The sequence below is a fragment of the Chiloscyllium plagiosum genome, chromosome 1, assembly GCF_004010195.1.
Source record: "Chiloscyllium plagiosum isolate BGI_BamShark_2017 chromosome 1, ASM401019v2, whole genome shotgun sequence".
NCBI classification, from domain to species: domain Eukaryota; kingdom Metazoa; phylum Chordata; class Chondrichthyes; order Orectolobiformes; family Hemiscylliidae; genus Chiloscyllium; species Chiloscyllium plagiosum.
The window spans coordinates 97,091,062-97,103,259 of NC_057710.1; positions in this window are offsets into that span (position 1 = coordinate 97,091,062).

Genomic DNA, 12,198 nt, shown 5'->3' on the forward strand with positions numbered 1-12,198 from the left:
TGGATGTCATTTCCAGTTCTTTTTTTTCCAAAGGAAGGTAATAGAGTATAAAAGTGTTTAATGATGGAGTTCTGGTTAGAATACCATGCCTCTAAGAATTCTCGTGCATGTCTTCATTTCGCCTGTTTTAGGATGTGTGTGTTGTCCCTGTCAAATGGTGTCCATCTTTGTCTCTCTGTATAGCAACTAGTGATAGTGGGTTGTGTCATTTGGTGGTCAGTTGGTGTTCATGTATCCTGGTGGTAAGTTTCCTGCTAGTTTGTCCGGTATAGTGTTTTTTTTTATAGTTCTTGCATGGATCTCGTAAATGACGTTAGTTTTGGTGGTATCTAATAGATCCTTTAGGTGCATTAGTCGCTGTTTAAGTGTGTTAGTAGGTTTGTAGGTCACCATGATGCCAAGGGGTCTGAGTAGTCTGGAAGTCATTTTTGATATATCTTTGAAAATATTATATAGATAGTTTTCTTCTGCTTTTTGTAGTTCAGACAGCACCAACTTCATCAGCAAAGGCAACATCCTCAAACTAGTGGACCTGTGCCTCACCACCCATTCATATTTAGTAACAAAACCTACAAACAAATCAATGGAACACCTATGGGATCACCAATATCAAGGCTCACAGTGGAAGCAGTCATGCAGAGACCTGAATCAGCTGCCCTCCCATCTATCCAACCCAAACTTTGGGTCCGCTACACAGATGACACCTTTGTCATCACAAAACAGAATAAATTAGAGGAATCATATAACACCATCAACAATACCCTGACAGGCATAAAATTCACAAAAGAGGAGGAGAACGACATCAGACTCCCATTCCTAGCCGTGACAGTTGAACGTACAGTCAACAGAGAGCTTCAAACCAGTGTCAACAGAAAAACAACACACATGGGTCAAATACTTAACTTCAGAAGCAATCATCCTAACACCCACAAACTGAGCTGCATCAATACATTATATGAATGAGCTACGTCCAGCAGCACCCAAGAACACTACAAAAAGCAGAAGGAAAATATCTATACAATGTTTTCAAATAAAACTAGTACCCAGTAAACACTGAAACAGTGAGGTCTGCAGATGCTGGAAATCAGAGTTGAGCATGTGTTGCTGGAAAAACACAGGTCAGGCAGCATCTGAAGAGCAGGAAAATTGACATTTCGGGCTGGAGCCCTTCATCAGGAATGAGAAGGCGATGTGGCTGTGGTAGCGAATCTGCTTGAGGACGTGGCTGAAGAGCTTCAGAGGAGAGGACTTGGGAAGTACAGTGAAAGAGGGACTCGCTGAAATCTTTGTAGAGAGAGGAGGAGAACTTATTCAAGTAGACATCCTTGGAAGAGGCTTCGCAGTAAGGTCGAAATCAACCAGGAGACAGTGAGGTCTGCAGATGCTGGAGATCAGATTTGAGCGTGTTGCTGGAAAAGCACAGCAAGTCAGGCAGCATTTGTGGAGCAGGAAAATCAATGTTTTGTGCCAGATTCCTTCATCAGAAATGAGCCCCGGATGAAGGGCTCCAGCTCAAAATCTCAAGTTTCCTACTCCTCAGATGCTGTCTGACTTGCTGTGCTTTTCCAGCAACACACACTCAACCCAATAAACATAATCCACTGATTCCTCAGAAACCAACCCAAACAAGCAGACACAACGCAGCCACAAACTATAGCCACATTACCTTACATCAAAGGCATATCAGAAATGACTTCCAGACCACTCGAACCCCTCGGCATCATGGTTGCCCACAAACCTGCTAACACACAACGCCTTTTTACAAGGTACCTTGCAAGAACTGTTTTAAAAAAAACACACCACACCAGACAAACTAGCAGGAAACTTGACACCAGGATACACAAACACCAACTGACCACCAAAAGATACGGCCCACTATCACTAGTTTTAATATACAGACAAAGAAGGGCACCACTTTAGGTCCACACACATGCTAGGACAGGCGAAACAAAGACGCACATGAGAATTCTTAGAGGCATGGCATTCTAACCAGACTTCATCAATAAACACATTGATTTAGACCCTATCTAACTTCCCTTGAAAAACAACCGGAAATGATATCAAAAGAGAAACCAAGACTTATAAATAGGTGGGACATATCACCAGAGACTCACTGAAGATATTATCTAGTATGGTGATGAAACATCTGAAAACAAACCCTCCAGCTCAGTGAGCTAACTTGTATACTTAGAATTTCTTTTGCCTCCTTTACATCCCAAAACAAGTACAGGATATCAATTTCTACCCATGAGTTCAATATTAGGTGAAAGCTTGATGAGGCTTGTGACACGAAGTATTGTACCAACACTTGTGGTCCAGGCTTACACCTGGTGAAGCTTTAAATGATTAGTGCTCATGATACCTCAACAATAGGTGAATTCCCATGAAGAGAAGTAGTAAATATATATATCTAAATCCCAACAAAATCCATGTTCCTACTTAGTTTAAAATTATAGCAGCAAGACAAAACATTATACAGCTAAATTTGGGTATTTAAACATAATCTTTGCTAACCTTACACATTCTGTCCTTCAGAAACTTGAGATTATCTAAAGCTCTGCATGTGTCCTGACTTGCACCAAGTTGCATTCATCTGCCTCAAACTATGTTGGCTTCCAGTTAAGCAACACCTTGATTAGAGAATTCTCATCATCCTTGATTTCAAATTCTTCCATGACCTCACACTTAAGTCTAATCTCTTCCAGTCCTACAAACCACCTCAGGCAGCTGTACTGGTGTGATTCTGGTGTCTTGGGCATCCCAGATTTTAAATCATCAGTACTTGCAATGATCTCTTCAGTTGTCTAGGCCCTACCTAGAATTTTATTTCTAATATGTTGCCTCACCATCTTGCATTCCTCCTTTAAGATGTTATTTCTAAAACCTATTTTTGACTAAGTTTTTAGCCATCTATTCTCATGTAGCCTTCATATCACCTAGTGTGTAATTTTCCTTTATAGTTCTACTTGGAAGCAACTTTGATAAATTACTCCTGAACCATGGACTAACTAATATGCTTATCAGCCTGCCACATTATTAATGGTCAAGAATGTTTAATTTATTTTTTGAAGTATCCACTGCTGAATTCTTAATAATTTAATTAAGGCCAAACAAATTTGGAATTGTCCTGTTTTACTCAGACAAGGAGGAGTCTATTCCTTCACATTTCCCTGTCTTCTCAAAACTGAGCAAGTGTGACAATCCAAACCAAAGATGGTCATTTACAAAGTTAAAAATCACACAACAACAGGTTTAATTGGAAGCACACTAGCTTTCGGAGCGTCACTCCATCAGGTGGTAGTGGAGGGCTCAATCCTGACACACAGAATTTATAGCAAACATTTACAGTGTGATGTAACTGAAATTATACATCAAAAAATTGATTGTCTGTTAAGCCTTTCATCTGTTAGAATACCATGACAGTTTCACTTCTTTCATGTGTAAATCACAAAACCTTTTTTTAAAAAAAGTTGCATTCTCAGGTTAGCTGTTCGGTACCCATAGGAAGGGCCTCAACCGGAACCTTGGGTTCATGTCACATTACAGGTGATCACCATTGCACTACACACACACACACACACACACACTCTCAAACAAGCACTCCTATACACACGGACACACATACACAGGCACGCGCACACACACCCTTACAGACTCACACATGCACCCCCTCACAGACTTAAGACACTCTGCACTCACTACACACATACACTTTCTCATACTCACAACCCCCAACCCAGACAGACACACACACAGACAAAGACCCTCATGCACACATATATTTTGTGGCATGAATTTGTACTTGCAGGGCTACTTTGCTCAAAAACTGGATGAATTCATGTAAAACTCCATTATCTCACTTTTTAGATTAGAATCAATCTAAACATCATGGCATAGACCGAGAACACAGGGGGCTAACACCTTCAACATATTGTCTAGCTAACACCATTGTTAACAGCTAACCTGAGAATGCAACTTTTTTAAAAAAGGTTTTGTGATTTACACATGAAAGAAGTGAAACTGTCATGGTATTCTAACAGATGAAAGGCTTAACAGACAATCAATTTTTCAATGTATAATTTCAGTTACATCACACTAAATTTTTGCTACAAATTCTGCGTGTTAGGATTGAGCCATCCACTACCACCTGATGAAGGAGCGACGCTCCGAAAGCTAGTGTGCTTCCAATTAAACTTGTTGGACTATAACCTGGTGTTGTATGATTTTAACTTTGTACACCCTAGTCCAACACCGGCATCTCCAAATCATGGTCATTTGCAGCTGCTTTACTTTAGAAGCAACAGCTGATACTCTGATGATTCCAGTACCTTTTGATAAATAAAAGTAAATTACTACAGATGCTGTACATCTGAAGTAAATCAGAAAATACTGGGGAAAGTCAGGTGTGGAGAAAGTAAAATGGAGTTAATTTTACAAGGCCAGTATAACTTCAGAACTTATAAATCTTTGCCACTCATCCCCTATTCCCCCACCTTCTATCAACAGCATTTTTAAAATTACCATACCCTTTATGACTAGCTGTCCAAAGCAATGAGCACCATTTTAAGCTTTAACATAACAGGACTGGCCCTTTATAGATTTCAAGTACAAGTCTTTACCTAACATTCTATTATCACACAGAAAATGTAAATGAACTGACAAATTAAAAATGACATTGTATTCCCTGTATCATGTATCTACCTATTCAAAGTGGTCATCAAATGGAGAAGACAAAAATCAAATAGGACTCTGTGCATTACCTTTTAATACTGCAGGATTAATTGTGTCATCATTTGATGTTAGCCAAAAGGTATTGCCGTTGGAGTTCTTGGAGCAGTGTCCTTCACTGAACCATATTCAACTACACCATCATTGATTTCTCTGTTAAAAGGTCAGCAGTGAAGATGACTGTTCACCACCATTCACAACTTTTCAAATAATAAACAGACTGTGCAGAAATGCAGCAACACAACTAAATTATGCTGTGGTGTACCAGGTAATGGCTACCTCAAAACAACCACCACCTGCGCTTGGTGTTCAGTGTTAATCATTGATGAATGCACCTACCAATTTTCATTGTTAACTAGCATATGTTGCTGGTTGGGCCAGTATTGCCCATCCCTAGTTGACCTTGAGATGATAATACTTAGTTGCCTTCTTGAACCACATTTGATCTAGCTACTCCTTAGTTGCTGTTGGGGAGGGACTGAAGAATATTGACCCAGGAACAATGATATGTTTCAAAGTCAGAATGGTGAGTGGCTTGGAAGGGAACTTGCATGTTATGGTTTTACCATGCCTCTGCTGCCCTTGTTTAAGTGGTTGTGTGTTTTGAAGATGATGTCTGAGGAAGCTGGTGAGTTTTTTGCAGTGCATCTTGTAGTTAGTATACACTGCTGCTACTGACTGTCAGCCTTGGGACAGAATGCTTGTGACCATGATGTCAACAAAGCTGGTTGCTTTGCCCCACAAGGTGACAAGCTTCTGACCTGCTCTCTTAACCATGGTATTTATATGACTAATCCAGTTCAGTTTCTGGTCAATAGTAACCCCTAGGATGTTGCTGGTGAGGATTCGATGATGGTAATGTAATTGAATGTTGAGAGATAATGGTAAGATTCTCTTTTGTTGAACACCATAAACTGCAAGTTCCCGTCAATATCTCACTTTTGACTTGGAAGGATAGGCTACTTCTTCATCTTCTCTGGGCCAAAATCCTGGAACTTCTTCCCTGTTGCCACACGAGAGTATCTTTGCCACAGAGACTGCATCAGTTCAAGAAGGTTCATCACCATTTTCTAAGGCCATTTTGTGATGTAATTACACACTGGTCTTGCCAGCAAAATCTGCATTCCCGTGTATGAATAAATTGAGCAGGGTAGAGGTATCAAGGAGATACAATGCAAAATGAATCAGACAATGGTTCATGTTACATACCTTGTCTACTTTTGTGAAATTGCTGCAAGTCTTTGAATAGAAAGAAAACAAATACTCATTCTTGGGATTGTTTCACTCATGGGATCTTTCATGTACGCACATTATACGCAATGTCAAATTTAATACTTGTAATCTACCTCTTTGGCTTTTTTTTTAAGTAATTTGGATAACATTGGGCACATTGCTTGTTATACAAGTAGTAATTTATTCTGTTATTTTTAGAGAATATTTAGAGTGGGAGAGAGTATGGAGCTGAATTCAACCTTTGGTAGAACTGATCTGTAACTGTAGTTAGCATTTCAGTTTGTTTAATAATCAAAGATGACTATTCCACTTTCTCAATTTTTAAAAATATTTTAGAACAAAGAACAATACAGCACAGAACAGGCCCTTCGGCCCACGATGTTGTGCCGAACATTTGTCCTAGCTTAAGCGCCCATCCATGTACCTATCCAATTGCCGCTTAAAGGTCACCAAAGATTCTGACTCTACCCAGAGCACAGGCAGCGCATTCCATGCCCACACCACTCTCTGGGTAAAGAACCCACCCCTAACATCTCCCCGATACCTTCCACCCTTCACGTTAAATTTATGTCCCCTTGTAACACTCTGTTGTACCAGGGGAAAAAGTCTCTGACTGTCTACTCTATCTATCACGATTCTTGAATTCAATCCCTCTGCTAATGAATGATAATACTCCATAGGCCTTCTTACAAACTCTATCCACCTGAGTGGCAACCTTCAAAGATCTATGTACATAGACCCCAAGATTCCTCTGTTCCTCCACCTCACTAAGAACCCTACGGTTAACCCTGTATTCCGCATTCTTACTTGTTTTTCCAAAATGGACAACCTCACACTTGGCAGGGTTGAACTCCATCTGCCACTCCTCAGCCCAGCTCTGCATCATATCTAAGTCCCTTTGCAGCCGACAACAGCCCTCCTCACTATCCACAACTCCACCAATCTTCGTATCATCTGCAAATTTACTGACCCACCCTTTGACTCCCTCATCCAAGTCATTAATAAAAATTACAAACAGCAGAGGACCCAGAACTGATCCCTGCGGAACTCCACTTGTAACTGGGCTCCAGACTGAATATTTACCATCTACCACCACTCTGACTTCAACCTTTGGTAGAACTGATCTGTAACTGCAGTTAGCATTTCAGTTCGTTTAATAATCAAAGATGACTATTCCACTTTCTCAATTTTTAAAAATATTTTAGAACATAGAACAATACAGCACAGAACAGACCCATTCTCAAGGGCAATTAACAACAGGCAATAAAAATGCTGGAAATGCCGACAAATTAGTTTTAAAAATTATCAAAAACTGCCTGTGTTGTCTTCAAATCATGTTTGTGCTTCTTTAAAATAACTGGACCTTTTCAAAATAGTATTAGTTCAGAGATTTCTTTTAATTGAGTGCTAGAAAAGCTCAGTAGGTATGGTGGAATCTGTGAGGAAGAACCAGTACCCCTCTCAATAGATGTGGTTACATCTGCTGAGTTTCTCCATTTTGCTTTTATTTCAATGATTAGTTCAAATATATTGCATTGAGTATAATCAAGAACACCATTTTGTTGTGATTTGTGGTCGCTATGTAGCAACAGTGCCTCTTCCTGAATTGGCCGATCAAGATTGACGATGTCTATCAACACATTACCTATCTAGAATGCCTTAGCTTTATAAACCTGCAGGGTGAGCACTTGCAGAGCCAACCTTTGAGAATTGAAACTTTTTTTAAATGTCTGCACAACTGTTCATATAAACGATTCCATAACAATAGAGGTGGCAAGTAAATGTGTAAAGATGGAGAAAACAGTAGTTTGGTACATATTAGCATTTATGGTGAGAACAAATAGAGTTATAAGGAGGTTACTGTGAAATCGAAAACAGGATTATTGCCATTTACTAAAATGAGGAATAGTGTCCCACTGAGACCAACACAGACTTCTTAAACACAATTTGGACTCTGGAATTAGAGGTGCAATTTCAAAATTTGGGATTTATAATTATATGTATAAATAATACAAAAAGAATAGGCAGAATACAAGTATGACTGGAAAAGTAATTTCAAGACCAATGTTAAATGCATTTTGATAGGAATAAGGACACCCCCAGCATCTAAATAGAGTAGAATATATGTAAAGTCTCTAGAGAAGGTGAAAAAGAAATCACAAGGCTGACACAAGAACTTAGGAAAGCCTGAAGAGGAGATGGCTGTGTTCTCTTTTTTTTAAAAAAAGGCACATTTGGGGAGCGGGGGTTGCCTTAAGTCTTTAAAATGATTAGATTCAATTAGTTACAGCAATGACGATTCAAGTTGTGAAAGAATTCAAAAACTGTTACAACAAATAAGTCACCCGTTACAGCAATCTGGAGAAATTAGTGGTTGTAACTTTGAATGACTCCCACACAGGTTGAAGTCAATAGCATATGTATATAAGGGGACCCAGATAAACACATACGAGAGAAAGGAATAGGGTACTTATATATTGCTAAGAAGTATTTTGAAAGTCTTGTGTGGAGTATAGACAACTGAGCATTGAGTGTTGGGTGGGATAATTCTGCAAATTCAAGGTAAAAAATCAGGGGATGGCAATTTTTTTAAATATTAAAATGCCATCACCCCCACATATTTTTAAATCCTATCTTGTGATATTAAGACATCTTTGAACATATTTCGTCATTCTGTCCAGTGCACTAAATTATAGTGCAGATTGAACTGTTCCTCCAGTTTAGTGTATGTTCAATTATGTATTGGTATTTATAAACTTGTAATTCTAGCCATAATCTTCAGAAGTGCCACATTGTTTATATTCTTTTAGCTTATTTGGTGGATCAGATCCACTGGTTACAAATATGAAGACTTGAATGAGTGATCAATCTCGACTGTCAGTGCAATAATATTTCATTTCACATTACTATGTCTCCGATTACTGTGCGATGTAAAATATTTTAAATGTACTTCTCTTTAATTTCAACTATTAAACTGCTACTTTTCACCAGTTATAACTACCATACTGGCAGATGACAAGTAACAACATTTACTGAATATTCTCAATTGTGCACAACTAATGATACTTTTTAATTTATCCATAAAATTTGGGCATTTACTGGCAAACACATTTGTCCACTCCAAATTGCCCTAGAGGGAATTGTTAGCTCCTTTCTTCAACTGTTGCAGTCCCGAGGAATGTTTGGACATGCATAAGTAGTGCAGTTAGAAAGGGAGTTCCTGATTTTGAGAAATTACAATATAGTTCAGTCTCAGGATTGCCTGTGGATTTGAAGGAAAACTTGAAATTTGTGGTGTTGGTGTATCAACTGCCTTTGTCCGAGCTGGAAAAGGTTGGTGATTTGAAAGGTGCTGTATTTACTGTATTGAAATTTGTTGAAGAAGAGTGAATGTTGCAGTTTCTGGATGGGAGTGCCAATTCAGATGAGATGAATTGCATTGCTTGCTGCAGAGTTCCTAGCTGACTGGTGGGGATAGACTTTCTTAAATGTCTCACGGATCAAAGTGGGGATTCACTGATGGCAATCGCCATTGATTGTCACTAAATGATTAAATTCTTCCTTCGGGGAACCTGTCCTCACCTGGCACGAATGTCATTTGACACTTACTTATCAGTAACTTTTTCAGTATTCAAAGACTTCTGAATAGTCCTACATGTTATGCAAACATCCCCACTTCTGACCTGCTATAGAGGGAAAGTTTACAGATGAAGTAACTGAAGACTGTTGGCCCTTTGACAACTGATTCCTCCTCTTGCACCAAGTATGACTCTAAAATTGGGAACATTGACCCAGCCACAGATTTTCCAAAGAATGCTTTTAAGCCATTGCAGATTCAATAATTGTTATATAACTACCATCACCACTCATGAGCCTAAAAACACAGACTTTAAAGCACTATTGGATTTTGTCAGTTTGTCATCTTGAACCTCCAACAATCTAGTGGTAGAATTAGCTAAGATGATAGCTGCTTGCTTCTCCCATCTCATCTTCCATGAAACCCAACTCTGCTCCTATTACTCTATGTAACCTGCAGAACTTCTAACTTTTGGTTTTGCATTTGTTAATGAATTGTATTTCTTAATAAGACTGGCATCAGTCATTTATAACTTTTGTAAGGAAATTACTATTTTACTGCCGATGGTCAATTAACCTCACCCCAATTGACCTAGCTGTAGCCTTGGTTGTGGTTTATTACACCATTCTCCTGTAACATGTCTCCACTGTCCTGAGTGTTCTCATCTGGTCATAGTCAGAATATCACTTACACCAGTCCCTTAAGTTCCATCCTTCTCTACCCCATCTCCCTGATTCTCATTCACAAGCTATCCCCTTAATGACATCACTCAAGAACTTTCACATACTTGGTACATGTTGTGGGGGGCTACGTAGAATGTCCTTAACATCCAGTATAAGAGTAGAAATTTAAATTTCCTCCAATTTAATATCAAAGTGTAAGTCTTGCTCCAAACTCATTCTCAGTTACTGACTCTAGCTATCTCTCTTACAACAGTATGAATTTAAACCAATCTATTTGCAACTTTGATATCACATCTATTCTCAACAGGAGCGGTCATTGTAATATAGTTAAACTCAGGAAGCAAAGCCCTCACTGAAGCTTGTTATGGAGATGAAATAAATAGGCAGGCTTAATGATTGCACGGGTGCAGTTGGAAGCTTCTCTCTCTGATCTACATTGCTTGAGAGTGAGTCAGTGTCTGGATTTGGACAATTATTCACTCCCAGCTCCTCTTCAGCCGTTCAATTCTGACATCTATCAGTGTACAGTTATTTTGTTTCTCGACTTCTCAAGCATACCCAATGCTAATGATTGTACATTTTTGGTTGCGACTTGTTACCTGTGCCTACACTCTGAACTGCTCTCCCTTCGCCCACCTTTGCTTCCTTTATGACACTTACCTGTTTAAAACAATCTTCTGATCATCTGGATTGATCCCTTAACATGGCACTGTTTTTAGTTTTGTTTTATTCCAATTAGGCATCCCAAGAGGCTTAGTAATGTTCAAGGCATTGTGCAAGTATAAGCTGATGTTGATAAAGCTTTTAAGTACAGAGTTGCAGGAAATGTTGGAAGACTAACAACAGTGCCAAAACTAACAAAACCAGCAGTGCTTTGCAGCCTGATTCAAAATTGGAAACTATCCATAAATCATGACACTGAGTATTACAGAAGAGCTCAAGAGTTAACTGATTAATTTGTAGATAGTGGAAAAACTGTCATACCATATTGCAGAACAAAAACAGCATATTTTCAAAAACCTCTGCATAAAAACGGTACAACCAACAAATAAATTAAGCTCACTAAATATTAATGTTAACACACAATAGAACTGTGTCCTAAAGGCATCGAAAAAAAATAAAATTGACCTCTCAGAAGGAATATGTTTTTGTTTCCAAGAGGTGTGTATTAGTTTTAAAAAGGACCAAAAGAAAAGCTCTATTACTCCTGGAAATGTGTGGATATTTTGTTTGAACAAGGTTATAGTATTATATACTATCCCAAATATTAAGATCATTTAAAATCAAGAATAATTGTCAAAAAGGACTTGTACACAAGATTCAAAAATCAAATAATTACAAACCGAAAACCGTAATGCAGAAATAATTTAATAGTTGAAAAATGAAATGTGAACTGAGTAAAAGAAACAAGTCAGCTTTTGAAAGGAGGAGATTGATTTTTCTTTGTGTGCTAACTATCCCCGGATTCTGAAAAATAAATTTAAAGAACAATAATATAAAAAAATTAGTTGTAGTCAAAATTCATTCATAGCATTTTAAATCAATATATTGCATGGGTAGTAAGCTATAATGTCACTGATAATCCTACAAGCCAGAAAGTGTACAAATAGTTTAAGTATTGTACTGCCATTTCTTAAGTGTAAAGTAAAATGCTGAAACCTGCTTTATACCACTAAATAGAATACACCAGATCTCAAAGTATGCCAAACATACGTAGTAATTAAAAGACCATCCTCCCAAATGAGGTGGCCCATTAATTATCATTTAATATCCATTATGTAAATACATTTTCTTCAAGTCAATTCCAAATGATAGTTGTAGACTCAAATATGTCAAACTTTTAAGTTCTTTGTAGATGATTCAAAAATTAGAAGGAACACTAGAAAAAAAGATTAAGTTTATTGATGGATTACCCTAGTGAGAAGAAAGATGGCAATGTGATCTGCAGAACATGTGTATATGGGGAAGGCACGATAA